Source organism: Protopterus annectens, chromosome 1.part1, assembly GCF_019279795.1.
Source record: "Protopterus annectens isolate FY-2018-M chromosome 1.part1, PAN1.0, whole genome shotgun sequence".
Lineage (NCBI taxonomy): Eukaryota > Metazoa > Chordata > Ceratodontiformes > Protopteridae > Protopterus > Protopterus annectens.
Window position 1 is genome coordinate 1,812,570,198 of NC_056726.1, and position 14,442 is coordinate 1,812,584,639.

Here is a 14,442-nt window from a genome sequence, read left to right on the forward strand (position 1 = left end):
AGAGCTGTGGATGAGGGCAAGGCAGTCCATGCAGCCACATCGATCTGGCCAAGGCCTTTGATACTATTCCCCGCTCAGGAATTATTGATAGACTCACCAAACTAGGCATCAACCCCTATATCACTAGGTGGGTTGCAAATTGGCTCACAGATTGAACCCACAGTGTGAAAGTAGCAGACTCCAAGTCAGACTGCAGACCAGTCACGAGTGAAGTCTCACAGGGATCGGTCCTGGGTCCCCTCTTGTGTGGAATTTACTTCTCAGACGTCCAGGCCAACACAGAGAGACTCTGGATGACCAAGTTCACTGACAATTACAAGCTGGGAGTCATTATTAATTCCCCAAGTGATGTAGACATCCTACAGAAAGGCCTCACTGAGACCAACGACTGGTGTCAAAACCATGGCCTTAAGCTTAATGCCAAAAAATGCGTCATCATTCCCTTTGGGAAAAACTCAGTTCCCACTAATTACCACACTGATGGTAGCCCACTGAACACTGAAGGCATTATAAGAGATCTGGGGACACAGGTTGACAGCAACCTCTCCTTTGACCACCACATTGCCACTGTGGTCAGAAAGTCCTTCTATGTGGCACATCTCATTACCAAGGGTTTTGCATCCAGGAAGAAAGAGGTCATCATCTCTCTCTACTCTTCCCTCATTAGACCAATCATCGAGTATATTGCCTCATTTGGCATGTACCTCACTAAATACCTGCAGCAGCTGGAAAGGCCACAAAAGTACCTCACGAAGCAGATCCTAGGCCTTAAACACATGCCCTACATGGACAAACTCAAAAATCTCCAGCTTTTCTCCGTCTCATATCATCTATTAAGAGGTGCTCTCTGCTTGACTTACAAAGCCATGTCTGACCCAGCCCTATTAGAACTGTTACACCTAAAGAAATCTCAGTCCCTCCACACCACACACTCCAGGGACCTCAACCTCATTACCACAATCAAAAGAACATGCTGGAGGGAAAGGTTCATAACCCAGAGACTGCCCATGCTATGGAATAGACTTCTCATACATGTCAAGCAGAGCACCTCACTGGCCCTTTTCAAGAGAAATCTTGATGAGAAATAGAAAGTTCACCCTGGGGATCACTCCAGTGGCTCTACTCGATAGAGGCACTGGGAACTAACGGTAGCATGATGCCAGGGCACTTCTATGGGCTAGGCTTGTAAAGGCTCAAGGGCCATTGGCCTAGTACACACCTATGAACCTATGAACCTATGAACAATAATCTTGAACTAAAACAAGTAGCACTGTCCTTCTCCTGGCCTACAGCTGTAGTGCTTACATTAATTACCTCTAATAAGTTAAGTTTAATTTTACTTGACTACAATATTAACCAACATATGAACCTTATATCATAGCATGCATCTTTTTTACCATGACCAGATTACAAACACTAATGCTACTAAGCAATATGTAAGGACTTAGTCTTACAAAGATATATTTATGCAGAAAAAAAACTAGTCCTTATATAACTCTGGTATGATTTAACATATGTTTCTGGGATTCACTTCAGAAGCTGGAAAGCTCAAAATCTTGAATTTCAAAAGACTGAGATCAAAATTTCAAAAGACTAAAAACTCAAATTACTAAATTTCAGAATACTGAATCTCAGAATATTGAAAACACACAGGATACCAACACTTACTATATTCCAGCAAAAGTAGATACAGAAACAAATACAAGACAAACCATATTACTTTTCTCCAAGTATAACCAGGGGGGCAAGCACTCTGCACCCCCCATGTGGGAAGCTGTGCCCCCTCACCCCCTGCTACTTAAATATATCAACTCCGAGATTGTACTTCACTACACTAACATGAGTTATGTTGTAGTATAGCAAGTTAGAAGGGAACATGACTAAAGTTACAACAGGCAGTCATGAAACACGTAATGGTATGTTTGCCATTTTGTTCTGTGGAGTGCGATCTCGGAGTTAATATTTTTAAGTAGCAGGGGGTGTGGGGGCACAGCCCCCAACATTGGGGGTGCAGGCGGGTTTGCCCCACTGCTTATACTTGGAGAAGTGGTAAATGGTTTATCTTTTATTTGTTTCTGTATGTAGTTGTGGCAGAATATAGTAAGTGTTGGTATCCTGTGTGTTTTCAGTATTCTGAGATTTAGTATTTTGAGTTTTCAGTCTTTTGAAATTCAAGATTTTGAGCTTTCAAGCTTCTGAAGTGAATCTGTTTCCGGACATACTAATCTGATCTGTGGACATCAAATGCAGTCCTGGTCTGCCAGATGGGTCTATAGTACAAATTCCAGTCATAAACCCATTGTTGCACAAAGACAAAGGATTCATAATTATCCATACACATGTAAGAAGACTTTGAGGCAACTTATTACAAATCCAATCTTGGATTTCAACCAAACTAGTCTTGTATGTTTAAACTTTTAGAAACATGGCACATGCCTCATATGATAAAGTACTTGCAGTTACTAAATACACAATCCTCCATAGAGCTAGCATGGAATAGTAGATGAGGTTGACACACTTGCACAATGAAACTTAACTTAGTACTATATCACATTCAGCCACCAACAGTAAGAAAAAGAAAAATATTCTTCTAACTCTTGTGATAGAAATGCCAATAGAATTGCACATTTGATGGAAGCAATATGTTTTTATGGTAGTTAACTTTTAAAAAACAGCTAATTCAAAAGACCATTCAAAAACAGTGAATTACATCTCTTAAAAAGGAACTGAAGTGCTAATGTTTTGACAAAGGCTAAGTGTGATATATAGAAGCTATTTCAAGCTAAACACAGGACTCCTTACTTGTTTCACTGAACAATCTACTTGGACAATCATGAATTTATGCCTATGTATGATTAATTACCAACTATGGGTATTGTTTAAAGTGCTTGCTACACTCCATTCAATGTATGGCACCATGTGATTTGTAACTTGTAATCTGTTATTTGTAAAGACCAATCACCATAATGGTGAAGTTGTCCTCCCCCATGCACAAGGTACAAGGTTTGATCCTGACCTCCCATAACAGCTTCATTCATTGAAGAAAAATATCTTTGAGGTTGGGAGGATGACATAATGGTTAAAGTATTCACTTTACAGATACAAGGTGCAGGGTTCGATTTTCACATGGGTTAATTGGCTAGGCTTAAAATGACCCACAAGGACAGTCAGGCTAGTACTAATCTATGAACTCTCTGTAATTGTTTTGTATTCATCTTTAGAAATGCATACATTAAACTAATTGAATTGTATGCTATTACAGAACGGTAAATACTTATTAAAACTTGTTACTGTCTGACAGGCCCAGGTTATGGCTTTCCTTTAAAGTTGATTTTTGCAAGGGGGTATGCCCCCTGCACCCTAATGAAGAGGGCAACTTCTCACACATACACACACACACACATAAACTCCCTGAACTTATATATACCAGTTCTGAGATCAGCATACCTCATAGAAAAGGAAAAACTCCAAAATACAGAAATATTGGACTTAATATATGCAAGTCCACAGTTTTGCTTTTTCAGTTGCTATATTCTGGGACTCACAGTAATAAGTAATTGAATAGGACATGGTTATTAAAATAACATCCTGTAGATTTGTGATACAGTGAGGAAAAGTATGTGTATATGGGCCATGCGTAGAGAAAGCCAATAGGAGATAAATGACATCAAATAATAGAACTAGGGATCTAAACATTGTTATCACAATAAACAAAACATGCTAGAGGGATAGGTTCCTGACCCAGAGACTCCCCAGACTCTGGAATAGACTACCCATACATGTCAAGCAGAGTGCCTCTTTGGCCTTCTTCAAAAGGAACCTTGACAATTGGATGGGAGAAAGGAAATTCACCCCGGGGATCACATCAGTTGCTCTGCTAGACAGGGGTCCATGGAAGTAAATAGTGTGGGAAGAAATAGCCAGGGAATTGTTATGGCTAGGCTTGCATAGGCCCTAGGGCCGATAGCCTAGTACCAATCTATGAACTTATATACCTATGAACTAGGAACCAGGAAAAAAATTGTCAAGATGAAATCATAAAAAAATTATTACCACAGTGGTTTACAAAACAGAAATCTAAGTTGAACAACTATAAACAAAGTACTTGAAAATTCAAAACCATCTCCTGAGAACCTGCTTGACCTATCCACACATGAAGGCACAGCCAATACAATGGCTTACTTCTTCCACTCTTTTATTCAGAAATACTCAAGCCAGAGTACTAATCCTATAGGGACTTCTTCAAAAGCCAAACACCTTCAACACATCTTTGCAAGCATCCACTCATTTACTTAAAAGGGTTGTAGTCTTTTTTAAAGGATCACTTGGTCAAGATAATAAAAAGAAAAAAGAAAAAGAAGCCCCAGACAAGGATCATAATCCAAGATTTGGAATTTTACAAAGATAATACTTTTACACAAAGGATGAAGGAAATTAAAAATGATGCCTTATAGACCAATAACCATATTATGTTACGTATCAAAAATACCTTAAGAGACAATTTAGCTCATGAGTTGCTTAAAGGATAACAATCTGTTAACTGAAATATAACAAGGATTCAAAACTAGATACAGTAATCAAAATGCTTTTCATGAAAGTGCTCAGCATATTGAAAACACCACAGCAATGATCTTATACCTGCTAATCTGTTTCCTGATTTTTTCAAAGCTATACTCTTCGTAAAATATCAACTCCTGCTAAGAAAATTACAGATTCTGGGTTGTGGAATAACAATCATCTGGTTTAGTTTACTTTATTGCATTTTAAAATGTTGGACCTCATATGGTTGGTACCATATAATCGATGATAAAAAACTCAGAATGTTTGTTGTGAGATTGTGGTACGATGGGGATCAGGGAATTTGCCCTTTTCCCCATTGTAGTGTGATCTCAAAGTTGGTATATATAATTATCAGGGGTTGTGCAGGGGGTTTGCCTCCCTGTAAAAATACTGTATTTAGTGAACATTTGCATTTTGATTTTTTAAAACATTAATCACATGGCCTTGACCATATGAGGTTCAATGTTTTAAAAATCAGATAATGGAAACCTATATCCCAGTTTTCAGATGGTTTTGTAGTCTGTCAAAAAATTCAAAATTTAGAAGCATGCAGGCAAAACAAACTACCACAAAAATTCACCTGCAGCATCAGGGTATGTCATGAAGGATCCATATCGGAATCACTACTGTGTAACAGGTTTTCTAACAGTATGCATCAACACACCAATGAAGTGCAATAAAATCAATTTGTGGATGATTCCACCTTAACAGTCAGTAGCCTGGGGAAATGGTTAATACTAATTAGCGATGTGCTTATCTCCAGAAATGCCAGTGTCTCCAAATTCATGTTGCTGAGGGATGAAGCTCTGTAAAATTTCACTGTGGGAGGAAGAAGCGAACTCATCAAATGATGGCAGTCAGTCATTCACTTCAATGGAAGTATTAATTTTTTAGTAACGTGCACCAAAGATGTTGGGGGTGGGTGGTTGCACACCAGCGTGCCCGTATGTTTATGTTTTTCTAACTGGGCTGTCAGATGTGATGAATTAGATGATTAGATGGGGACTTGAGAGTCTGGATGTGTGTTTCATATCAGAGAACAAATTAATGCTTAATAAAAAAAATTAATTACGTACAATTTACAGCTCTATATAACTGTTAATTACACTTTTTCTTTAACAGTAGGCAGATCTACTGGTTCTAAAGAGCTGGTTCTATACTGGAAAAGTTATTTGTCATAATTAATTACTAACTAGATTTCCAATAACATATACATACCACTACTAAAGAAGTCCATAAAAACTTGATGCCTTTTATAGATTAAATAGCTATGTTTTTCAAGCTTACAAAAATAAATTGAAACAAAATATTTTCTACCCAAACTCCTCTTTTGAAATGTTATTGCTTATAAGTACAAAAAATGCTCTCATCAAAATCAGTGCTAGTTTCAATGATGTTGGTAAATTTGCTGCAAGCCAAAGAACATACATCTACCATTGTATAATTATGAAACAACTCAAGATGACATCTCTAAAAATAAAATTAAATGATGTTTGCATACAAATCATTACATAGAAAAATGTGTTCAGTTTTAGACAATCTAATACAATAGCACACATCTTTTAGAAAGCTAAGATCTACATGTTAATAGCTACTGAACGTTAATCATAGCAATTTTAAAACAGGACATAAAATTCTCAACAAACTTTTTACTTTGTCATGAAATAAACTTCTGCATAATCTCAGAAATTTAAAAAAAAGCTATTTACTATTAAAAGCCTCTACAAATGAATGCCTTTGTATACTAGTCAAACGATCCGACTGTAAACTTCATACAGACCATACTATATTATTCAGAGAGTTATCGCTGCCCCTACATCTCAATGAATTTCTACAACTTAGATGATCCATTCCTCTGTCCATTAGCACAGCTAGCCTGTATATAGTATTTATATATAGCTATAATGTGCTATTATTTCGTATTGTTATTTAACATACTCACCTCTATTTAGTTTCTATAATTTAACTTTCTAATGTCTCCAGTTTAAATTTACGTATGGTAATCTCTTTAATATTTTCCTTCTTTACCTTCCATGTGCACTTTCATCTGTATTTTTTTTTTATCTCACTTGATGCATTTTATAATTATGCTATGATGTGTAAAACATGTAAATGTGTTCCTTTTATGGCTGCAAGTAAACTAAAACTTACCATTGTAAATAGGCTTTTGATATTAAGACTACTTATTCAACCCTTCTTTTAGGCTTTTACCTCTGGTCACCTATGAACATGGATAATTCCTAGTAGGACTAACCTAAACAACAGAAAGAAAGAAGAAACATATATTTTAGTGTAGTAGACAAGTGTGCAATGCACACAGTTACCTGGAAGAGTCAACATAATAAAGTAATAATGTTATATGACTCTTTTGAAGTAAAGGAATAGAAAAAAATTGATGTAGAAATCTTGATGGCAGTTATGGTGTAGGAGACTGATGTCTGACATTTTGAAATAATGACAAGTGTATGCATTTGTTTATTTACTTATTTAAAATTTGTTTACCAGGATAAAGCACTGATCACAAGTGATCAAATTCACTTTCTGTCTGGAAATATGAAGAAAGTCAGAAATAAATTTATTGAGATTTAACAAGAGTATAATGGAAATCCACATTTGTTAAATACCACTATCAACTAACAAATATGGAAAGATTGTGTACAATTGTAATGCACATTATTTACAATAAATTAAATACCACTATCAACTAACAAATATGGAAAGACTATGTACAATTGTAATGCACACTATTTACAATAAATTAAATGCCACTATCAACTAACAAATATGGAAAGACTATGTACAATTGTAATGCACATTATTTACAATAAATTAAGAGAACTCTCATGTGAAAAATCAATTGCCTGCATGATAAATACAGCTATGCATTGTCTAAATGGGAATGAGTGGAGTGAATGACGTTAAGCAGAGTTTATGAGTGGTTGGAAGGAGAAGTTATGTTAAGTAAAATATTATGTGAGTGAGAAAGGTAGATTGGTGCAATAGAATATGCCATATGAGGGGCAGTAGGAGTTTTATTATTAGGAGAGACAATGATGTTGCTTACGTTTGCTAATACTTTTGAGCGATAGGCAATGGCATTTGGATCATGACAGGAGGTAGGTTCTTAGCTTATTCCTAAATTTTGGGCAAGATGAAGTAACTTTTATTTGTGAGAAAAATGCTTTCCCAGAGTTTTTGACCTAGGATAGGCAGGCAGTGATCTGTACAATTTTTGTTGGGTTGCAGTATGAGGTGGAGTGGTCATGGTTTCTGAGGCTAAGAGGAAGGTTTTCAAGTTAATTTAGCTGTTAGTGGAGAGACTGCCTAGTTAAGTAGGAGTTTATTTAGCTGGGATTCTAGGAGAAGGTCATCCCTTTGTAAAAGAGGGAGCTGTTTTGCTTTCCTTAGTGTTTTACAGTGTTGTTTATTTTTAGTAGCTTGGGAAATACATCTAAAAATTTTATTCCTTACTGTTTGAGTGTCTGTGGAGTTTATTTTTGATGATGAGGCTATGGGGGGTGGGGTCCGTATTAAAGTTGTAAGAATAAATGCCTTTGCCTATAGCTGTTCTGGATGTTTTGTAAGAAAGGGGGAGATTTTATTGGCTCAAAATAGAAGAAAGTTAACATTTTTCTTGTGTAGAGCAAGATAGAAAAGTTAAGAAAGGGATTAAGCCAAATGCCAAAATATTTAAAAGAGGTAGTGTTTTCGATGGTGGTCACAGACATGCAGATAGTTTTATGTTTTTTTTTTTAAGTTTCTACTTGGTGACAAAAATCACAGTTTTTTTGTGGGGGGTTGATAATGTGCATTAGGACTTGGAAATCTATTTGCAGGTCTGTCAGAAGACTGGGTACGGATTTGTTTGTTTGACATAGTACCATGTCATCTAAACAGTGAAGGAAGGGGAGATGAGGGTTGTCAAGGGGAAGTAAAATATCTCAACAAATGAAACAACAGAAACAGCAAAACTCTGACAGGGCAGTGCGTGTTCCAGTAATGCTGGCAGCATAATGTGTTTACGACCATGAATTCTGATGTTTGAAATACTATAATAATTTTGAACAGGATAGAATCTTTATTTTACACCGTTCAGAGATATGAATATCTCTAATTATCTGTACATTGCTGAATAAAGCTGTTTGCTTATATTTTGTTAAACAGAGCTATGTCCTTTTTATGCAGACTATTTGATATAGTTAAAGTGACACTGAGGGCATGATAAAGCTTTGACCACACTAAGCAATCTTACAGATTTATTACAAATTATGCTTTTGTATAGAAAATGGAGTACATCTTATTTAGGTACTATCAATGGGTTTAGAAATTATTTACTGGTTGGGGTTGGTATATGTGTTAAATGTTTTACCTCTCAGACACAAGGTACAGTGTTTGATTCTAACCTTTGAAAGGGAAATTGGCTAAGCTTAAAATGGCCCAGAAAGGCAGTAGCCTAGTGTTTACACATAAATAAATTTCTTATGAGTCAACTATGAACTTAAGCATGATTTGGACCTCCAGGAAAATGTGCAACATCATAAGCAGGTCATTCTACATTCAGGAGTTAAGGATTTTATAATCATTGTTTGGAGTGGAAGATGGCATCAGCATAAGAATGAAAAATTAGGAGAATCAGAGTTTGGAAAATAAATTGTGCTTTTACTGTCTCCCTGCCTTGTCTAGCAATGCAGAGGACTAGAGCTCTGAAATGCGAATGAGCCGTTTATTGCCTGTGTCCAGGTTACAAGGTTTAATAGCTGCCACATTTTTTTGCTTTCTAGGAGGCTCTGAGCAAGTCAATTAATCAGACAATGCTCCCTTGTTGACCTTGAAAAGGGATGGTCTCTCTAGCAGGCTTTACTGTCAACTAAGAGAAAAAAGGACAGCCCCAGTAATCAGAAAGTGTTCTGCATGAAGGGAGGAAAGTGCATGACAGAGTTCAAAAAACAGATAGCAAATTGGATTCAGAGTAGAGGCTGGGGTCAAAATGTAGATGATTAACGAAGTGTTCACCAGGCATTTGATATTTATGGATAAAAAGTCTGTCATTGAAAGTTGAAGATAGGACAAAATCAGGGAGAAATTTTAAATATGCCTCATAAAACAAAATTGATAGTTTAACATCTTTTGCACTAACATTTGTCCCTAATTTTGTCCTGTCTTATGCTACAAGGTTGAGAGGTACGTCTTGTTCAATGCCCCTCCCTGTCACATGTTACAAACTGTTGCAGGCATGAAATAATGCCCAAGATCCTCAATATATATTTTAAAAAAAACTCATGTTGTATTAACTTTTTAGTTAGTTCAGTCGGTTAATGCCAATGTTTAATGTGGCAATGGGTGATGGTTTGACTTCCTCTTTGTGCCTTTAAGGCATGCTACTTAATAGTATATCTGGTATCTAGTAGTTCCCTACACCAAATTGTATCTTTTTTTAATTAAGTACATTTAAAGTACACTTAATACAGTATCTCTTGTGTCTAGTATTCCCCTTGACCAATGTTGTTAAAGACATCCTCGGTGTCTAGTTTTCCCCCGACCCACATTCTGGTGTCTAGTGCTTCCCTGACAGCTTACATAATTAAAGACATCCCTGGTGTCTAGTGTTACCTCAACCCATGCAGCTAAAGACATCCTTGTGTGTAGTGTTTCCCCCAATACACATAATTAAAGACATCCCTGATGTCTACTGTTCCCCTGACCAAATGCTACATGATTTAATTGTTAGTCTTGTGGTGTGTGGAGGTATGACAGCCACCCTCCCACACACACTTTGGCACAGTCATTCCACAAACACACTCACACACACACACACAGACACACACACACACACACACACACACACACACACACACACACACACACACACACACACACACACACACACACACACACACACACACACACACACACACACACACACACACACACACACACACACACACACACACACACACACACACACCTCTCTGTCTGATCCAGTCCCTAACCATACTCCTGCTTCATCCAAGGTAGACACACATTCACACATACACTCACATATGCGTGTATGCAGAAATATATATATATATATATATATATATATATATATATATATATCTATATCTATATATATATATATATATATATATATATATATATATATATATATATATATGGATTCCATACACTAGATCAAAGATTCACTCCTTCAAAATAGTGTATGGAATGCACACTGCAGTGAAATGAAGTTCAGTACAACGAACGGGTGGTGTACTGAACTTTCGTGCAGTACTAACGGACCTTAGGGTTAGGGCACGGGTCATGGTAAGGGGATAGCCCATAGGGCTATCCCCTTACCATGACCCATGCCCTAACCCTAAGGTCTGTGATGACTGCAGCGCAGTGAAGGACATAGCAATGTCCTCCACTATGGTGCGATAGTCACGAACCTTAGTGTTAGGGCATGGGTTAGGGTAAGGGGATAGCTTTACTAACTATCCCCTTACCCTAACCCATGCCCTAACCCTAAGGTCTGTGAGTATCGCACTATAGTGGAGGACATAGCTTGTTTTTTTATGTCCTCCACTGTGCTGCGTTACTTTCGGTGAAGTGCACTTTCGCGGAAGTTCACTTTCGTTAAAGTGAACTTTCGCGTAAGTGAGGCTTCCTATTACAAGTTTGAAGTTGTGAACTTTAGTTCTTGTAATAGGAATCCATATATATATATATATATGTAGATATTCCTTACTTCTTTATCTATTATATGCTTCCCCTATTCTTACAAATAATAACACTATATAAAACTAAACTAGCCTCCTGATACTAAAAAATAGCTAATCTTGCAACCAGCCAGCCTTATAAAACACAACACTGCATAACAACTAAACTGCCTTGAAGTCCCAAACCAGTTGAACTATTCTCCAGATAAATGCCCAGCAGTACAAAACACTCTACTGTACTATTCGCCCACTAGAGACCTTTGCTGTAGCAATAAACTTTTACTATGTATCAGTAAGACATTCAACACTGCTGGAGACTCTCTCTACTCTCATTATGTGTCAAAACTCTGGAATGAAATTCCCACACAGTTAAAACAGATAGAAAACTCAAATAGTTTCAAAACTTTTGCTTAAACATCACCTGTGCCAAAGATGGCTCTGTTCTTCCTGCTCACCTGGCTAGCTTTACTCAGATTACTTTTCTCCAACTCTTACAGCCATTTTGCTTTCTAATCTTTTTATACCTTATTGTTCCTCCTCGTACTGCACTTATTTCCTAAACTCTTACTTTTTTTCCTCCTCTCACACTCACCACTGACTACAATTCTTCCTCAGTCCATTTATCTTCCTGCTGATTTCCATAACTTCTCCTTCCATAGCCCTCTTATCATTTTTATGCTACATTCTACTTGTCTGTTTGTCAATTATTACTAAACTCAAAAACACCCCAGTTAGATCTTTTCCCTGCAACCATCATGCTACAAATACATTAACTATTATCTTATTTTATTTTTCTATTCAATAATTAGTCAACATATGCAAACTTTTTGTGTGTTAAAATGCTATGTTGATGTAAGAAATATTTAAAAATGCATGTAAATAAACTCATGTATAGATGTTTCACCCTGCAATTATAAATGTACAACATTTGTAAATGAAATGTGGAGCTTTTCTCCCAGGGGCTCCTCTGAAAATCGTTTTTACCAGTTGGACGTTTCCCGGTCAACAAAGACAAGTAAAATAAATAATATATCTATGTCTGTGTATATCTATATCTGTATCTATATAGATATAGATATATATATATATAGAAAGATACAGATATAGATATGCATAGATATATAGTTATATAGCTATAGCTAGATATATAGATATGCATATATACAGCATGTGTCCTCACCCCTACCCCAAAAGACATTCATCTACTGGTACAAAACTGAAAGAACAAACAGATCACAGTAACATTTCAAGCTGTTGCTACTGTTGGATGTATATAACAGAATGCCTACATACCCCTACCCCCATGAATATGCTTCTGATGTTTGAGTGTGAAGAAAGTAAAAAAATAATGGTTATAGTAATGTATTCCAATGTTTTGCTCAAGCTATAGTGATTTGCCAGTGGACACCTCTGAGGTTTGTTAGGAACGTTCAAAGAAATAATGGTCACATTGTCCGCAGCCCTTAGACAACCTGTAGTGACATTCTGTGAGCACCTCTGAGGAGGGATGGTTAAGACTAGATGAACCTTCACGGCAGAGGCCGCTATTAAATTTATGTTAAGATCCACTGATAAAGTCTGGCTTGTTGGGGTCAACATGCCCCATGACAGCTGAGGGTCTGGATGATGTTCTGTGATGCATCTGATGCTTTATTTTTGAAAGATAATGCCTGGCTAACTTTTTTATTTGTACTGCTACCCAGAAGAGTTATGTATGTGCTCAGCAATGTTGAGAGTGTCCATATATAAACACTGGTGATATTATTATTATATTTTAAACATGCATATGGACATAGACACACACACACGCACACACGCACACACACACGCACACACACACACACACACACACACACACACACACACACACACACACACACACACAAATACACACACACACACACACACACACACACACACACACACACACACACACACACACACACATACACGCACATATATGCAAAAATACTGATATGCCCTACAAAGGTACAAATGCCACATGGCATTTCTGTGTGATTGTAAAGAGAAGAAAGCTCTGCGTATTGATTTGGGAGGTACACTGCACCTGACCAATCAATTTGAAGAGCTTTCTATGCCTTGCTATCATGGCAAGAAGCAGAAAGTCAGTACCTCTCTGACAGAACACTGGTCAGCTAGAGGTACCCTTATGCTCTTAAGTTATATTTTTTCCTATGTAAAGAAATGGGGTGGTTTGGAAAGTTTGGGTGGTTCAGAAAGCTGTGTAGCACTTTTTTTTGTAAGTAAAGAAATGGGATGGTTTGGAAAGTTATTTAGTATACATAGTTTAGAATGTTGTGGATATGCTTCTAGAGTATGGGATTCGTTTATTGTTGAATTTTCAAGGATTTTTATGATATATTTCGATGAAATTTGTCAGAAGTAGAAAGAGGGAGTCCAGATTTTGAGGGAAAGGGAGGGAGTGAAGAGTGATTGGCAATGGCAGACAGTAGAACTGACCTATGTTGAAGGAAGCAGAGTTAAATAGAGACATTACAAGATTTTTTTAAGTCATTGAGAGTAGATAAACTACATATGATGGATATTTTTAGATGTAACAGTGGGAAAGTAGAATATGTTCTTTTTAACCTTCCAAAAGTGTTTAGACTGTAAAACTGGGGCTTAAAGTTTTGAACACAAAAATGTGGATTTAGTATATTTTATTAGTAATTTGCAGGAGTGACAGGGGTTTGGGAAAGTCTAGTACTCATCTTGATACTCAGACTACTTTCATTGTCTCCAGGTCTGGTCCATATCTGAAAGGTGTGTTTTTTTTAAGTTAGTGTCAGTCCAGATACACTTTTGTCCCATAAATCATTGTCTTATTATAGAGAAGTATGTATCTAGTATGGTCTTGATAAGGGTATTAAAAATGTACAAAGCTGTGGTTGAGTTATCTAACTGATATGGAGGAGCCCAGTCAATTCTGATCTTGTTGGAGAAAACATCTCCTTTATTGTCATTTATTAGTCTAGTTTCAGTTATGATGGGGAGTATGGTAACCTCTGAATGATAGGAATTCTTGGGTAGGTAGGTGGTCACTGAGATCGTGGGGAAAGCAAGAAACTTCTGAGATAAGATGAGAAATGCTGGTAGTAAGTGAGGGATTTTTCAGTGTCTAGCTTAGGTCTGGTAGGAAAGGTTGCTGTCTAGTTGAGGT